Source organism: Thunnus thynnus, chromosome 12 (assembly GCF_963924715.1).
Source record: "Thunnus thynnus chromosome 12, fThuThy2.1, whole genome shotgun sequence".
Lineage (NCBI taxonomy): Eukaryota > Metazoa > Chordata > Actinopteri > Scombriformes > Scombridae > Thunnus > Thunnus thynnus.
The window spans coordinates 23,435,934-23,454,236 of NC_089528.1; the positions used below are offsets into that span (position 1 = coordinate 23,435,934).

The window sequence follows — 18,303 nt, forward strand, 5'->3', positions numbered from 1 at the left end:
ATGCTGTTAAGTAACAGCAAAAATGAACCATAAACACAAACATAACCCTAAAACCCTGCATGCAAAGTGTCCTTTTTGCCTCCTGTACCTCAGAGAGTCTGTCACGTCACAGCTGCTAACTGCTGGTTTCTCAGATTTCTGAAGAATGAAAGTTGAAAAGTACAAAGAAAACTAAATGTCATTTTCATTTAAATACATTTCCACTTTTATACTCTCTAGCATGGATTAACATAAAACAATGGTGGTTTGATTAAACCTTTGCTGAAAAGCCAAAGAAAATAACACCACCCAAAAATCTGAAGCAAAGGAAAATTCATTAAAAATACAATAAAAACAATCAGTTCGAGAAGTGCGTAATATACATAAAAAAAACATACAGAGAAACATGATCCTCCCAAAAAACAAACAAAAGAGAAGCCATTTTTGCATATGCTTCTTTTTTCAGGTAACTTAAGCTTCTATCTAAAGGTAAAAACCAACTCAAACTTTAAGTTTTTTGGGTCAATGTCAAGCTGAAATCACTGCAGCTGATGTAGCATCTTATGAATTTTGGCCAACACGTATTAACGCATCCAGAAGACACAAAGAAACATTTACTTGAAGTCATGTTTGTTTCAACCTAATGAATATAAATCCAATATCCACTCTCCTTTTAGCTCTGGTTTGGTCTCCACTAACTTGTAAGAAAATGATGGCACTCTTTAGCAGCTAAATGCTTCACTATGTTCACCAGCTCGACTCTAACTTTGTCTGTTTGCTGTTAGGTGTTTGTCAGGTTGTGTACAACAGGTTGTATCAGAGCTAGTTTGCTTAAACAGCTACGACTGGAAACAAAAAAGGATGAGAGCAAAATTAGCAGAAACCAAAACAATAAGCTAAAAGAGGCTAAAAGAGCTGAGGGGAACTGCAGAGCTGGGTGGTGAGTTTGTTACTACAAGCAACATCTCTCACATTACACATGGTCATTTGACCTGTTGTTAAAAAATAGTAATAAGTGCAGCTTTGACTGGTGATTTTGACTTTGTATAATGCATCTGTCACATCTGTTGCTCAAAAATGACGCACAGATGGCATCGCTTTCCCGCTAGCTTACTGCCTGTTTCATAACATTTTGCAACCTTCACCATATTGGAAGCTTTAAACCAAGAGCTTAAAAAAAGTGAAATTTCCTGTCTACATTTAAACCATCTAACCTCACAGGAAATAAAGTCTCTGTTTTAACAAGTGACTTAAAACGTTAAAAAAAAATGACCGCTTTGCTCCACAGTTGTCACCAAAATCAAAGCAACACGAATCCGGAGATAACCACTTTAAACTTCACCCTGAATGCATCTGCTTTCATCCTCACACACATGACTCAAATCAGTCCGGAGCTGGCGTTATCAGCAGCTGTACCCTCCTCTGATCCACAGAGAGCTGCTCCATGAACAGCGAAGGCCTTGTCTCAAAACCATCACAAGTGGTCAACAGCCAGCGCCGCAGCCAAAGGTTTTGAACTCACAATCTGGCAACAACCACCCGACATCATGTAATGTGGTGGCTCAGTTGAAGCGGTTAAGCGGTTATTCAATCAGAGCAATGTTGTGGCTGACATTTTCAAAGGAAATCTCCTAATTTTCTAGGTAGAGCCTGCCAACGTGCTGAATGAGTGAAAAAGAACAAAGCGAGTAGTGGAAAGATATGCGACCGTCAGAAGAGTTTGCAGTTGTTACGCTCACATACTTCCTGGGAAATCATCTGAAGCCGTGTTTATCACCATCAAACCAAACTACAGAGTTCTTTACACTCGAAGACTCAAACAGGGATTAAAAGTGGGACATTTATCTGCCATATTCCCACAATCTAAGATTTCAAACCGAGGCTTAGCAGCGGTAGGGGCTCCGGCGGAGGAATGAAAGCACTGTTTTTACATTTGAGTGTGGGATCAGGGAGGGTCACATAGCTCAAGTGCCTAAAATCCAACCTGCTGTCATAAACACCTCGTATGGGAGAAGGTCAGCGGCCCGCTTTCAGAGGGATTTCAACCCCCTCCAGCTCAACAGTTGCTGCACAAAATGGATGCACTGTGTAGGGGAACAGGTGGAGTGACGATGACGGTACCGTTACAAGAGGTTAAAATAGGGTGTCATGTGCTCGAGAGCGGTGACCTATTTCTCTACACATCTGCGAGACACTAAAACTGAAGATAATGCTGCTTAAGAGCAACAAGAGCGAGGGGACATTAGTTTGATTTATACCAACGACGCACCAGGAACAGCTTATGGGAGTGGAGCGTGTGAATGTAAACAGGATACGGCGTTGACTCTAATTCTATACACACACTCACTTAGCGCATGCCTTTCCCCGCAGTGTACACACACCTATGACACGGCCCCGTCGGCTGTCGGGCGGGTTCTCTGAAAGGTTAAAGAAACTCAGATGATTAAATGGCTCCTGAGGTGAATAATTCACCAGCTCGATAAAGTTGATGCGACTTGAGGGCTCGAAACTCGAGGCGAGCGCTGAAAGAGAGTGGATAAACTTTGAACGTGGGCTCCCTCGCTCACCCATCACCACCACCTTCCGCACACACGGACACACACTCTGACACACACTCGGACGTGCACACATAAGTTAAACATGTGCATAGGTGTCGGGCAACGGATCTAATATCTGAGGGACTTTAAACATAAACACGTGATCTCAAGTGTTTCCTATCCATCATGTCATGGACACAGATGGATGAGGAAGGCGGAGGAAGGGATGTGATTTATTGACGAATCCTTTATGACTCTCCACACCTACATTAGTTCAAATGTTAGACTGTTATTTTTTCCCCATGGAAAATGCCACTACAAAGATGAACGAGCTGACACTGACACATTTGTTCCTGCCCCAAGGGAAGGCTCGTCATTATTGCTTAAGTGAGCTAGTTAATAATTGATTATTTTATTAATGATTATTTCATTAGCTCTTTTATCAGCCTACACTCATTCATCACTGCCCATTAGCTGAACTAAGATTAAAACTTCTTTTTCAGCTTTTTTCCTTCAAATCTTCTTATAGCTATTTAAAGGGTCGTTCCACCCAAATTACAAAAGTCATATTTTATCACTAATCCTTTATGGCTTTATCTAGCCTCGCAGATTTCGATATATCTGCTGTGGTTTAAGGATAACCATATCATTTTCTACTTCTACTGTAGTTTCAAATGTGGATTATTCAGAGTAAAAGGCCCCGGACACTGTGTGCACAGCGATCTTGCAGGTTCATTGAGTGTCACACTGTGCATGATGGATCTAAAGTATTAAAATCTTGCTCACGATCTGTTTCAGACTGTATGATAACAATCTCAAGGCATGTCAGATTGTGCAAGCAAAGACACGTCGTATATCTGAGCTGTTCTTATGTTTTGCAAATGCAGCAAGATAAAAAAGAACAAGCTTTTGGCTTTGCACTGACACCTTTCTCATAACTTTAAATCTGCTGTAATCAATATTTTTATATTAAAGGATATGTTCACAATTTTTCATGTCTAAAACATTGAATTATAATCATTCCTCCTGTTCATAGTGGTTATTAACAGATGCACTTCAAATGCACTTTCAGTGTAAGTGATGGGGGCCAAAATCAACAGTGTGTCCACATAGTTTTGTGCAAAAATGCATTTAAAAGTTGATCTGAAGCATATATAAGACTTCAGCAGTCTGAGTTAGTCATTTCAAGTAGATATCATTTACAGTTTTCTTAGCATCAAACAGTGTTGCCTGCAGTGTCACTTTGCTAATACATTCTGCTTCATATCATGTTAAATTCTGAATAGTTAGTTTGTAGACGTGTGTTGTAGCAGCAGTCACATTGTGAAAATTTGGTCCTAAATTTCTGACACTGGCAGAATTTTGACAAAGGCTGTCTTTGGTCGCCAAAGATATAAATTTACTGTCAGTGGATCTAGAACCAGAGTCATTCGGGAGAGTCCATAATTGCTCAATGTGTAGGGCTTAATTAATTTAATGATTAATAATTCATAGATTTTATCTGCTTTTTCACTGAAATTCCATTTACCTTCATTGAGATAAGTTTAGGATGACAGTAGAAGTTTCAGAGATATATCAAAACGTGGGCAAATAAAACCAAAATTATTTGCATGACTAAAAAACACAAGAAGTAAGTTGGAATATACAGTATTTAGGTGGACTAACCCTTTAATTGATTGATTGCATTGATCTGCAGCTTGCAACAGTCACCAGTCTGATTTATATCCTGTAACACATCCTGTTACATCCAGATTTGAACCCATTCAGGCACACTGAAAACATTAAGGGTTTGAGTTCTCTTTTTTTTTGTTTCATTTTTCAAAAGAGGCTACGAAAGGCGAACGCCCACTCCAATCTGCATCTGTGGGTTGCTGGTTCACATTGAGGCGGTCGTCTAATGAGAAGCATTCCTGCCTGAGAGAGAGGAAAAGATGGCTGGTCTGCAAGTCCTTTAATTTCCAAGATTTGTACCTTTGATTTTGGCTTCCCCCTAATCGCCCCACTGCAGCGACACCAGGTTGCCTGTGTGTGTATGTTTGTGTGTGTCTGAGGGGGTGGGGGATTCACACATGTGGTTTTGGGTAGCCTTCAAGGGCAGGCCACATGTTGCTGGAGTTGCTATCTGCTTGGCGAGGTGGTGCTGAGGAGGAAATGTGATAGGCGATGTTTTTTCTGCCTCCGTCCCACAGCGAGGAATGCAGACAGTTTTGGTTGGGGGTATGTCATTACTCCTAAATTGAGAGAAATCTAATGTTGCCATTACTGATGTCAGTGACGTCTGGCTCCTGTGTGTCATAACATATGATCGCACACAGGTCGATCCAGTGCAGGACAGAAAAACATCTGGTGACATTAAATCGACTTACATACACACAGTGAGTTTTTAAGCTTCAAAGCATGACCAGAGTCAGAAAAAGATATGAAAGTGAAATTAATATAAAGGAATTTGTCTCGGTAGGATTGGAGTGGAGATACAGTACAAATGCTTTGCCGTGTATGATGTTGTTTCCTTATTATTAATCACACACACATCAAGGGGAACCTGTAGTCCAAAATGCATATTAACCTTTTTATGTGATTTAACCTCTTGACCCCTAATTTGCCTCTTAAACTTCCCCTCCAGTGGTTTAAAGTAATGATTGCTTGCCCCAACACTTAATCAGCATTTTTTATGGCTCCGCCAGATGTCTTATGCAGCATTTTATGCACAGCTCTTCTAATTCAGTTTGACATATGTGGTATCTTTGGAAACTTTGGGGTCTCCACTAGAATTTAAGAACAATGTTTGGCTACACAAAATGAGTTTGTAACATTTCAAGGGTTCAAGAGGTTAAAGTTCAAAAAGCCAAATTGATTTTAATAAGATGTATATTCTAAAATATTCTCGCTCTATTTACACAAACATACATAAATCATCTCCTGTGCTGATGATGCCATTTTAAGGATAGGAAATATATTTTTTACAAAAATGTTAGTGTGGCCAAAAATCTTGTTAACACAGAGAGTATTATGATAATAGTAATACAATTAGTTCAATTATCTACAATTTTTTGTCAAAGCTAAAGGACTAAAATTATGACTAAAACACATTTATTAAACTAAAGTAACCCACTCTGGTTAAATCCATTTCTGTTTGAGTTGGTGAGTATCCTACATTTCCCAGAATGCATTTTCCCCAAACTTGTTTCATTAAACTGTAGCATACAGGTGTTGGTCAGAGTTTCTCTAATTGAGTCATGCCCACCAGGAACTCAAAACACAACTTGTGACTCCATCACGTTACAGTAACTTCTGGTTCTTCTACGTTGATTTCTCCTTGAACAGTTGCAGAGTGTTTAATGTCAAATGTTGAGTCTTTTGATGCTGTTTGTTTGTTGTTTGCTGCTGACATTTCGAAAAAATGAAATACTGTGCAGTCAAACTGTATTGTAGGTGCCAAAGAAATATCTTATCACTGTCTGCGTTCAGCTGTTTTGAAGATAAACGCGTCAAAAATAACAAGAAAATGGAGGCAGGGCTGATGGATTAGCAGCAGGTATTTTTATCGGTGCTGATTTAATGTGTTTTAATGGGGATTTGTCCAGTTTTTTCATGTCGTGTTTTTGGACTTCTCATCCATATTGGCTTTAAGAATAAGTACGAGAGTTCACTCTTGATCTTGGAATCAGTAGTTAGACAAAACTTTCTCAACTCAAGGTTCGCTTACTAGTTTTTTCCAGAGCTTCATCCATATCATGCTGTCTCCATCAGTGGGGGGGAGAAAAGTCCTGAAGCTTGCTTAGAAAACTCCAGGGATGAAGACAGTGTGATTCAGTTGAAAACTCCATAGAAAGTAACAGTAACTGGACTTTTAGTTGGGATTGTTTTGTCACAATACTGTTTCCAAGGTCAAAAATGGACTTTCATGCTTTACTGCTTGTCTGTAGTCATGAACCAGCATTGTATGTTTTGTTCTGAAAGTCCTTTAGTGCAGCAGCATTTTGTAAAAGCAGTCTACCTGTCCAGTACTATGTGGAAACATCTGGGCTCGCTTGTTTAGCATCTGCCGGAAGAGAAGCAGTGTCAGTACAAATCTCATCGCTCTTTGACACTGACCCAGATTTGCAACATTTGGCAGTCAAAAGGACTGTTTATGGCCTGGCTTTATGCAAACTTCTGAGTGTTTCTCTTTTTTTTAGTTTCACAAGATATTACACAAGATTAGGAATTAAGGCATTTCAGGCCAGAAATTGTTTGCGTGTGTGGTTGTGTCTGAACAAATTAATTGGTCTTGTCACCTACAATTTTGACTTTGTAGTATGAACTTGTTGGAGAGCTGAGGTGGAAAATGGAGTATTAAATGTAGCTTTCCTCAAACTTTGTAAAAAGCTGTTAACACATAAATTGGTTGCTCTTATCAATGAATTTACAGAGAATTGTTACCTGAGTTCCCTTCAGCTCTACAGAGTATTTTAGTGTCTTTTAGCTCTTTGTTTTGGTTTGGTGAACATAGTGAAGTATTTTTGCAGCTAAAGACCTATATATTTCTCTCAGGAGCGGGTGGAAACCAGACCAGAGTTAAAAGGATTATAAATATTTGTTGGGTGACCAGAAACATAAATCCAAATGAATGCTAGTGTTGCTTCGTGTCTGCTGGATGTTAAAATAAGTCATTTGTTCACTAACTTCATCATCGTATAAACTCTATGAGTTGATAATATTTCTGTGTTGTGGATAGAGCTTGTTAGGTTGACCCACATGGCAGAAAAACTACTTAAAACTGCTTCAGTTTGGAGTTTAAGAATAATTTCTGGTTGTGTGAAAGTGAGAGGGCTACAATTTGAAACACGACAAGCTCGGAAAATTAGAAAATTGCAACATATTTAAATAATTGAAGCAATTTTTAAGGACTAGGGCCGTTTATCTTTGACAAAATAACAAATGATATATTTCTTGATGGCCCTGCAGTTTGATTTTCCTCCTTTTAAAACTGATGATTGGAAATGAATTTGTACATCTGGGCTAAACTGAAACGCTCCACTGAGGTCACAACATTAGCTTGATAAAATTCTCATAAAATCAGACTCTTTGGAAGGAACATCAGCTTCCACAACCTCTAAATGACAGTCTCTCCTTCCATGTGGCTTTGTCAACAAAATTTACCAGAGTGTTGTCGTCCAAACACTGAGTAGTAATAATTTTAACAGTTTTTGGATAACTGTTCGGCGCTCACTGCATCGTGAGGTAGCTGGCAGAGCGAAACTCTTGCGGGTCAGAAGCCTCAGAGCTGTGGAACAGATGCACACGATTAACTCAGGCTACTTCAGATTAGATTCCTTTTGAAGTTCAAGTTCCTTTTTTGTGACATTTTCTTTTAGAGACCAGCGATGCCTTGTAACCCGAGACAGAGGGGAGGGGTGGGTGAGATGGGAGGGAGGTGTGGGGGTCTTTTTGGGTGGTCTGTCCCAGAATAAGGAATGCTGAGAGTTTGCCTTTGAGCTCATACAGATTACTCTGTCGCTCAGTATCTGATTTGGCCCTAAACACAAACCTCACCACCTCTAAACATGCAAACTGAGCCTTTATAGAAATCAGCATCAGTGCGTTCACCAGTCAATACTGCATGATTTAACATTGCTTTACAATTCTTTAACTGTTTTCAGTATTGTTTGCAAAAAGAAGATCAAAGGCAAGATTCTCAGTGAAGGAAAATGTACTTTTTAAAAAGGTTTTAAAAGCACATTTTTAAACAGTTAAAATATTTTATTGGCTTTTGGGTTTTTGGGGTTTTTTTTCCATTGAAACACAGCCAGTTGCAAAAAAAACAATATTTTTACTATAATCAAATAATAATGACTTCTTTGGTTCAGAAAATGATTATGAAATATTTAATGAATGAAAACAGAGCAGTCATTTGAGTTGCACTATGAATGAAAAGTGCAATTAAATGTATTATCGTTTATTAATTATATTCTCTTTGCATCCCAGGTGACAAAAATAACCTGATCAGATAAAAAAATAAAAACCAGCATGACTATCGGTTCTGATCAGACTTAAAAAGCACCAAGGAGTTAGTACTTTAAGCAAACAAAAGCTTCGGGAACCTGACGCCATCATAAAATCTTTATAACCTATATAAATGTCAAGATATATGTTAACATAACATGCGAATTTCCCCTCTGGAGATCAATAAAGTCCTATCTTAATGTGAATAAGCGTTTTACAGGCTTGAAACATAAAAACCAAAGGCCATCACATCCTGCTAGCCCCTGCAGCATCAGCCCAAAAATGTTTAATTTCTTTATTTAAACATGTGAATGAGAGCAGCAGGTTGTGGCACAAAGCCTTATTCAGTGATACTGAGGCAGAGACAAACATTTTGTCTTCAGTTGTGATCGTGCGCCTTTGATCTAAAGTGAGAGATATACATTTCCTCTCTGCAAAACTAAAGCTGTACATCACACCTAAGTAGATACAGGCAGGCGGTACTTAAAGGATGAGGGCGTACTCTGTTTATCTTCAACTCTGATAACCAGTCACAACCATTTACGCCTGTTTCTGCTAACATTTACCTGATGGTTTTGCTGGTTTTTAATGTGATGCACTGGAGGAAATGGCTTCTCCAGTGTCATTAAGTAATCCTGCTGTAGAGAGGAGCAGCTTCACATAACACCTAAATATGTAATCTATATTACAGGGTTACGTTCACTAAACTTTTGAAAACTTTGGACTTTTGAAAGCAGTTTTTCCAAGAGCACATAGTTTAAACTCTGCCTGAAATTTACCAGTGTAATATCTGTCACGGTCATAAATGTGAGTCTACGACAGTATGAGCATGCATCAAGTTGTTAGACTATATCCCTGCAAGTAAAAATACAGGAAAATATACACTGTTTGGAGCAGATATTGCATTTCATTCTTAATTCATAAAGTGTGCATGCAAAAAAAAAGATCCTTGGCTCAAAGAAACAGTCACTGTTCACAGAACTTGGGGACTGATTTGTCTCTTACATAAATCTGATATGCATTTATCAAATGGAAACCAAATGTTTAAATAAATGATGAACTACTTTGGTTAAATCTGCTAACATATGTGTCACAGAATTGGATAAATGTGTTCCTTCTCTTGCTTCTCCACAACAACAACAACAAAAAAAGAAAAACATACTACGCGTTATGTTTTTATCTGCATGGTACTGGATGAGCTTATAAGGGTAGAGAAGCTGGGGATAACGATGGAAAGCCACATGAAAATAATAACGCCAGTTCTCCATAAAAGTTCTCCTGATGAAAATATGACTGCATCCATTCAGAGCAGCCAAAAAGGAATTTTCTGCTGCTGCCCACTACTTTTGGTAAGCCCTCTATAAATAGCGGTGAATAGAAATATTCAGAGAGGATTGTTTTTGCTTTACAGTAATCATAATGTGGGTTAATAGAGATGAAAAGGCATTAATCTGAATCCGCTTAGTTATTTTAAAGCTGAAAAACAACAAAAATTTTCCTTCAAAAATTTAGATTTTATCATTTTTAGAAGTGAGGCCTATAATAACAGTAAAAAATAAAACTGATTAAATCAACGGTTAAAAGATAAATATTAACAGCAGTATTTTAGAATATAACTGCACCATTAAGATTGTTATTCAGAATGCAAATAGCAGGCACTTTGACAGATTATGAGGCAAGTGTCTGAAGATAGTTTAGATATTGTCTGACACGTTCCTCCTCCCATCTGTTTCCAACCTGCTAGAGGAACCAGACAAAATGGCCCTGCCAAGAGATGGAGTCAGTGAAATGTTTGAAAATCCATTGCCTCGCAACTCATCAGTAATGAAGTGTTTGAAACAGTGCGGTCTGGAGAGGAGGTGGGGAATGAGACGGTTTCAGGCTCTGTGACAAATCCTCTGCAGGTTTTTAATGGCTGAAAGAGTCGTAAAACACTGCGGCCTTGTCATTAATAAACTTGAATCTAAAGCTCTGAGACACTTTACTTAATCAATATCTTCTTAAACCGCATTCAGACTTTACTCAATATTTCATTTAAAATGGCGGTGAAGGAATCACATCTGGACTTTGTGACGGGGCGGACATGTTAGGTCACTGCATTAAACCGCAAAATGTTTCACAGTAGAAATTGAATTCTTCCAGCCAAGAGTTAAACCGTGTTTCACAGATGTGTTTTCATTTCCAAAGAAAGCAAATGATAGGTGTAACCAAGAGTCGGACAATCAGTTAAGATGACCATTATGGCTTAGTCTACATTCTCACGTTTGTCTAAACTAGTACCAATTTCTAATAGAGCATACTTTATATTTGCCAGGAAGTGAAAATGTGCTTTGGTTGGAGTATATTCCTCTCTCAACTCGTCCTCACACACCAAACTCAAAAGTCTACTTACTAGCTTTTGGAGCATTCAACCACATCTCACAACCACATCAGCGGTTATTGTATAAGAGACTCCTGGTCGATTCATTTGACCACTTGATAGCTGATGCTGTGACCGGTTTTGATCTGGTTTTTACAGTAAGCTGATGTTGTCTGTATCCAGTCTTTTTTCAGTCTCTCGTCCAGGTTTCTTGCTGTTTCACTGATGTAATGTTTTCAACAGCTGTTACATGTGTTATGCTCCACTTCGGTCTTCCAGGGGCGTCATGTTTTCAGGGTGTACCAACAGAGATCTTAAGGTGTTTGTAGATTGTGGTTAGATGTTTTGCCGAGCCAGCAAAGTAAGGGAGCCCTGATAGGATGCTTGTGGTGGCTTGGTGCTTACTAACAAGGAAACAGGTAGTTTGTCACTGCCTTCCATATAACCCATGTGAGCATTTTAAGATCCACTGCCCCTATTGTAAGGATTGCTCATCAGTGCCTTGCAAAACTGTCACAAAAAGGATTCATGAGTGTTTTCTGATCTGCCGCCTGTTAGTAAATTTTAAGCAACTGAGGGTGTTTTCAGGGCTGTTTAGTCCAGTTGAATCAGACTCTGGTTCATTAGTTCATTAGTGCGTTTTGTTTGGGCAAATCTGAACACAGCAATCATGCTCAGTCTCGGTCTGGTCCCAAACGAACTCTGGAGCAGTTTTTTTGTGTTGAGAACATTGTCCAACCCAACTACTAGGCGTATTCTGCAAGTTTGAGCTAAACGGTACCTGAAGCCAGGTGCACTTAGCATACTGAGATGTGGATGAACAAACTCAACAGTTGCTAGCAGCTAGCCAGAGACTGAACTAAGGTCTGACCTGGACTAGTGCAACAAAGAGTGTTGCATTTGGCCAGAGGACCTTATTTGGGACCTTCTTCCTGTGTTCTTGCTCCTACCGCTGCAGACACCCCATCTGACCAATGAGAGGAGAGAATGTTCTCACACGGTTTGTAGTAATTCATTGTGGTTCGCTTGGATTTTTCTCTGTGTGAAAACAAACCAAACAAAGGGGAAAATGCACAAATTTAACCAACAAATCCACTGATTCAGACCAAGTAAACTACATGTTTGAAAATGCCCTAAAACTATCTAAAAGTTTGGGAAAGATTGTGGTCACGGTTAAAAGAGACCAACATTTCTTCCAAGTAGCCTACTGGTTAAGACATGTGCCACTTAACCGCAACATCAGCGGTTTGATTCCAGCAGTGTGAAATTGTTGCATGTCATCTCCCATTTCTCTTTCCCTTCGTTTTCTGTCATCTCTCGACTGTCTCTATAATAAAAACATAAATGCCAACATTGACTCATGGTAAGAGACAGGATGCCAACTACGACTGTGGTGTCAAAGTCAAACACTTTGTACGCCTGACCTCCTTCCAAGAGGTCATATCGTCTTCTGTTGTCGGCCTTCTGCCGAAAAGCTGTTACTTACATCTTTGCTTGAACACATCAGTTATTATTCACACAACCACAAGACGTTGCTTGTTAGGAAAATGTTTAAAAAAAGCACAGGTTGTTTTACGTGTTCGAACAAACAAGCAGTGCTTTTGTTTTTCTGCTGAGAGCACCCGCTCCCCCCTTTAGCTCTTTAGCTAATTCATCATGACAGTTTATTATACGTCATGATCAGTATGCCGTCACTGAAGGGTCATAAGTTTGTCACGTTGCAATCAAATGTGTTGTTATAAATCTCAGTAAGTCAATAATAAAAGGTCATGTTTTTCTCACTTCCTAATATGGATCAATATTAATTAAAGACAGTGCTAATTATGCTTCACAAGCCAACTGGATTTTTCACAAGTGAAATGCTGAATTGTTCTTATTAATGGCTTATTACTGATCTATACAGCATTACTAAACGATTTACTAAGAATATGCTTACAAACCTATAAACCTTTTGTAAAGTATGACTTTAAGTGGTACCACTAAACATTTATGTACTTGAGGGCAAATAAAAACCACCTTGTGCCTAAATAAGCTCTAACAACAAGCCATAAAAGTACTTGTGAATGCCGTTTGATTCGGTTTACAAATGGGGCTCATATTTTATGTCCTCTACATACACCCACTGCTTCTGCTTCGCATTCACTGTTCAATGCACAAAGCACCACATACCCCACAGTAATTCATAAAAGAATGGGGATTATCTTTTCAATTTAGCCAGCCCTTGATGTTATGCAAACAAGATGGAGTGAAGAGGGAAAAAATCCAGTTAGTTGGAAACCATGGAATCTATTTCTTAAACCCAGAAGAGCCAAATCTGTCTGGCTTTAAGTTGTAATGTGCTACAGCTGACCCCCCTCGCTTTCACAGCCTCATTCCATCTTTCAATCATAAGATTATAACAGATTTTTAATAGGACACAGATTCCACATTCCCCAAGTTCATAAAGGCCTACGGGCATCCAAATCATATTGTTTCACATTCAGCTTGAAAGACTCTGAAGATGACAAAAAGCCTGTGACACACATACACACTGTTCTCATAAGGCGATGGCCAGGAGCAGAGTGAGGTGATGATCTGCACATTATACTCACAGCTTCACTGGGAATTGTTTGCCTTAAGGGAAACATAAGAGTTGAGGAAGGGAATTTGTTTGTGATATTTGGCTGGAGATGTACCCTGAGAAAATAAAGTTAGATCTTTGGAAACTTTTGAGGAAATTACCAGTAAGGCTTTCCATCCAGTTTACTTTGGAATCTATTTAATGACTATCTGGTTATCTGGTTTCAGAAGAAGAGATTGTCAAGTAGCCATGTTTTCATCCAAATGTAGCGCAAATTTTAACCTGATTTCCAGAAAATTGGCATTAGAAGGTGCAAATTAATGTGTTTCCATCCACTCCATGAGTTGGGCTCATCAAGATTAGTAGTCGATGGCACTAATTCTCCGGCCTGGTGCCATTAAAAGAATAAGAATAACGTGATGATATAAGTAATCGTAAATAAAAGAGCACCAGTCAGACTTCAATCCATGGAAAACCATGTGGAAAACACGATGGAAATAAGTAATTTATGGTTGATTAATGTATCAGTTTGAGGAATGTTACAGTCTCACTGGTCCACACAGACGTTTTTGCATCTTCAATGGAAGTTTGAGTGACGGTTAAGTCACACTTCATGTACATCATGATTTATTTGCTAAGTCTGTTTCTGTTTGCACTTAGTCGCATTTTATTTTTATCAATACCCCAACTTGTGCCTGAACTTAACCAAACCTTATTCCATGTAGCTGTGTAAAAGCAGAAAATGGTTTTATTTCTGCAGAAGTGATTTTTTCTTTTTTTACAGTTTTGGAAGGCACAAACAAATGATGTCGTCCTGCTGATGCAGACGACAGATCTGAAAACCCTTTGTGTCGTTCTGACAGGCAGTTACCAACTTTACCTTTTATCGTTTAATTTGGTTTTGCAAAGCCATGAATACCTTCAAGGAGAAACTGTACAAAAGTTTGCACTATTATACCCATTTGTACAATTAATCACACCTTCTATTTTAGCGAGTGTGGCTATTGAGAACAGCTGCAAAATCTTTTTGCATTTAGACAACGTTTTGCACCGAAAACTTAGTTTAAAGCATACTTAACCCTTTAGATTGGTGCAATTTTTGTTTTTATGACTTAAAAGCTATAAATGCACTCAGAGTGTGTATAAACTATAACTGGTAGAAAGTTTTATACAAGAATCTCATCATAGACATAACATGCAAAGGAAGGTCTGTTTGATAAAGTGGTAAAAGCTTCCTTCCTTCTCTGTATCAAAGGGAGGAAGCTTAGTCTAGTTTCAGATCATGTGTTGAGCAAACACGGGTGGCTTCACAGTGACCTAAGAACGTGACATTTAAAGATGTTTTCTGGGTCACTGAAGCAGAACTCAACACTCTCTCAGTTACATCACACACACACCTGAGGATTGAAATCACTCAAAAGCTAAAATATTTCTACAAACATGCCCCTCATGCACATGTATAAACACACACACACACACACACACACACACAGGAGAAACATGAGAAATGCTATGTGCTTTGCAGAGTTGAATTACACACAAATGCAAATAGGCATGCATGCACACACACACACACAGTGACTTATAGGAGAGTCAGACACTGCTGAGTGGTTGCATTGTTGATGACAAGGACCCATGGAGGAAGGACAGGCTTCCTGTCTGTGATCTTGTTGTCGTGGAGACAACAGGGCTCAGTCAAATAGATTAGCTGAGATCCTTTGATCTTTAAGAGGGAAAGCGAAGAGGATCCTTAAATTGGCACCACTTTTCCACATAAAATAAACCACTGGCATAGTTTTGGGAGTTTTTCAGTGACTTTCGTCTGCCTCAATGGTCACTGGAAAAAAATGCATTTTAAAACTCTTAAACCAACACTTTGTAAGTTTGGTTGCAGACGATTTGTTTGTGGCAGAAAACATTTTATTGGATGAGGTACAGTAAATCATATAAAGAAGCACTCTTTATAGGGAAATATTTGCTACCTGCAATATTAAAGAACCAAGACAAACAGTCAAATTCTGAATAAAAGTAAGAATCTATTTTTTCATTCACTCATGGACGTGGCATTCGTGGTCGTGGAGAATTAACAGGCTAACTCAAAAACTTGAGTTAACTGTTTAGTCCGGTTGAATCGGACTGTTGTTCATTTTTCCCTTTGGTGCAATTCGTCTGTCTGAACACAGCAATTGTACTGGGGTGCAAACCAAAACTACAGTATCAAGACACTTTGAGGGTGTGGTTGAACTCTGCAAGTTCGCGCTAAACAGCTAAAAACTAGCCAGAGAGTGAATCAAGGTCTGATTTAGACTAACAACAAAGAACAATGGATGTATTGAGTTCGATTAGGAGGGACAAGTGAATGAAGTAAAGTGTTTATTGTACAGATGATAGTAATAAGTCTTGTCAAAAGTCTTTGGCGCTTAGACTCTACAGGGACATTTTGTAATCTATGGACATCAGTCCCGAGCAGCAGCAAGATAAATCCTCCCATGGACTCCAGACACTAAGGCAGAGAGGGAGACAAACATATGTAAGAAGACAGCCACATGACGATAGACTGACAATGGAGGTGTGTCGCCGTGTTATTGGATAGACGTGACCAGCTGATGTGAACAGCTGATAGCTCGGTTGACAGCCCCAAATAATGACAGCAAAGAAAATTATGGGTGAGCATGCGTGAGAGATGTGAAAGGCACGATGGTATGAGAAATAAAATACTTTGTCTTCTCGACTGAACCTTCGCTACGGCTCCATGAGAACTGAGTACCGTGTTCAAAAATGGCGGCCATTCATTCCTATTCAAGTTGCACATGAAGCCAAAAAAAGTCTGCCATGCCATGACCCATAGAGCATGTGCACTACAGTCCTTCTCCAGCTGAAACGGCTCAGAACATGTGTGTCCGAGACTTCCTCTGGCCGAGCCGGCAGACTTCCAGTTGGCTCCTTGTTCAATTGAATGGGGATAAAATTTAATTGTGTGGCTCCTCTAGACTTTCCAAATGTTATTGGCCCGAATGGATCAAATATTGATAGTAAAACGAGTCATTTCGCAGAGTTTGTGATACTATTATTCGCTATTTTACAGCTGCTCCTTTTTCCAGTGATTGTGTATGGTAAAAAATGCTTTCTGGGCCAGTATGCATCATATGACCGACCCAGAAGTTGTAATTACACGGTTTGGCCGCTATGTCAAATTGCCTTCCCAGCCCAGTGCAGTTCCTGGGGGCTTGCGAAGAACATTGCATTTGGCCAGACCTTTCTCTGGTGTTCACATTACTGCTCCAAATTCAGAACGATGATGGTAGTGAATGTTCTTAAGTGGCTTTTAGTGATGCATTTTGGTTCTCTGTGTGAAAAGAAACCGAACCAACGAGATACAAATTGACCAACTCATCAACTGATTCAGACCAGAGCAAATTAACTGTAGGCTCGTGTTGCCCTCAAGTGATGTAATGTCCTCGTACCAGCAAGTCAGTGTGGTTTCTCTAAGTTGTCAATACATTTACTGCTCCAATGTCAACAAAGCAAACACTGGTATATTTATTGTACTTGACGATTAAAGACGTTCTGATCCTGCAGTTCATTTAAAACCTCTCGAAATTCCACGGCAGCAAGCTCAAAGACGATCGCTCACAAAACGTTTCTCTGTATTTGTATTTAATAAACAAAATCAGCTCTTAGTTGGTTTTGTTTATGATCTGCTGGGTTCGATTGCCCTCCAATCAAAACAGGTCTATCATTCCACCGTTTTTAGCATCTAGCATCCATTACGCAGCCATTGTATCGCCCTGCTTTGGTTTACTGCATAAACAGTTATCTGACATATAAGATAAACACTTCATGTCAAGTCTGCCTCACAGAGAGGGGGGGGGGGGGGGTATGCAGAAATGGAGGGAGAGAGAGAGAGGATGGAAAGACTGACTCTGTTCGCCATAATCTGTCCTTCCTCCCCGAGCAGACGAGATGGGACAGCATAATTTTGAGGAGGTCAGATTAATCTCACTGTCTCAACCTTTCATGTCTTTTTTTCTTCACAGAAACATTAATGTCCCTGGTGACCGGTGACCCGAGGGGAAATTCTTAATGTACGCCTTTATGTTTTTGTGGTTGGAGCCGAAGATGGAGCTGTGTAGGCTTCCTGCCAAACTCTACAGTGTCACATGAGGGTCATAAATCAAAACTATTATGAGGTTTGTGTAATGGTACAGTACCAGCGGTTATGGAGAGTCAATGGAGGAGACAGATTTGATTCAGCTTGTGTTCTGTCATGCTGCTGATGCTGGTGTGGTTGTTGGTGGCCTGGTGGTCAGACAGACTGTCCTTCAAACAGAGGACCACTGTACAAACCCGCTGTATCAGCAAATATTCAGCCTGTGGAAGTATCCTTAAAGGAAAAGTCAACTAGGAAAAAACTCATTGTACATGTACAGTGGATTTCAGTCTATTTTATTGTTTAAGGGTGTATTTTTCTTATCATGACACTCTCAGATACAACCAAGGTCGTTACTTAAAAGGCAGAGAGACCAATTTCTCCATGGACAGCTGTCTCAGTATAATACTGTTGTTGCAGTATAGCAACAACAAACAAGAGAACATGCTGCAGCTGCAGCTTTGACCAGAATAAACATCATTTTTCTGACCAGAATAACTGTCTAACTGTCTTGTTTTTACTGCTGCCATCACTCTCTCCACCTACACAGAAAACCCACAGCTGAAACGAGCAAGTTCAGACATGTTCCGCGGGTGTCGTCACAAGTCCTTCTGGGAAATGTAGGAAACAGTTAACTGAAGCACAATTATATGAGGCTGGTTAAGAGAAAGTAAGTTTACCAAAAACAAAAAAAAGGTCAATTGTGACACTTTAGCATAAATACACAGTGAAA

General features: G+C 39.4%; 1 long non-coding RNA gene across 1 annotated transcript; it reads left to right on the top strand.

The window, feature by feature from the left end:
* The first annotated feature begins 5,752 nt into the window (after positions 1-5,752).
* LOC137193443 (uncharacterized) lies at positions 5,753-18,028 on the top strand. The gene is made up of 3 exons (XR_010930827.1): positions 5,753-5,839; positions 17,458-17,799; positions 17,909-18,028. It is a non-coding gene; the product is annotated as an uncharacterized lncRNA (long non-coding RNA).
* Positions 18,029-18,303: the final 275 nt, after the last annotated feature.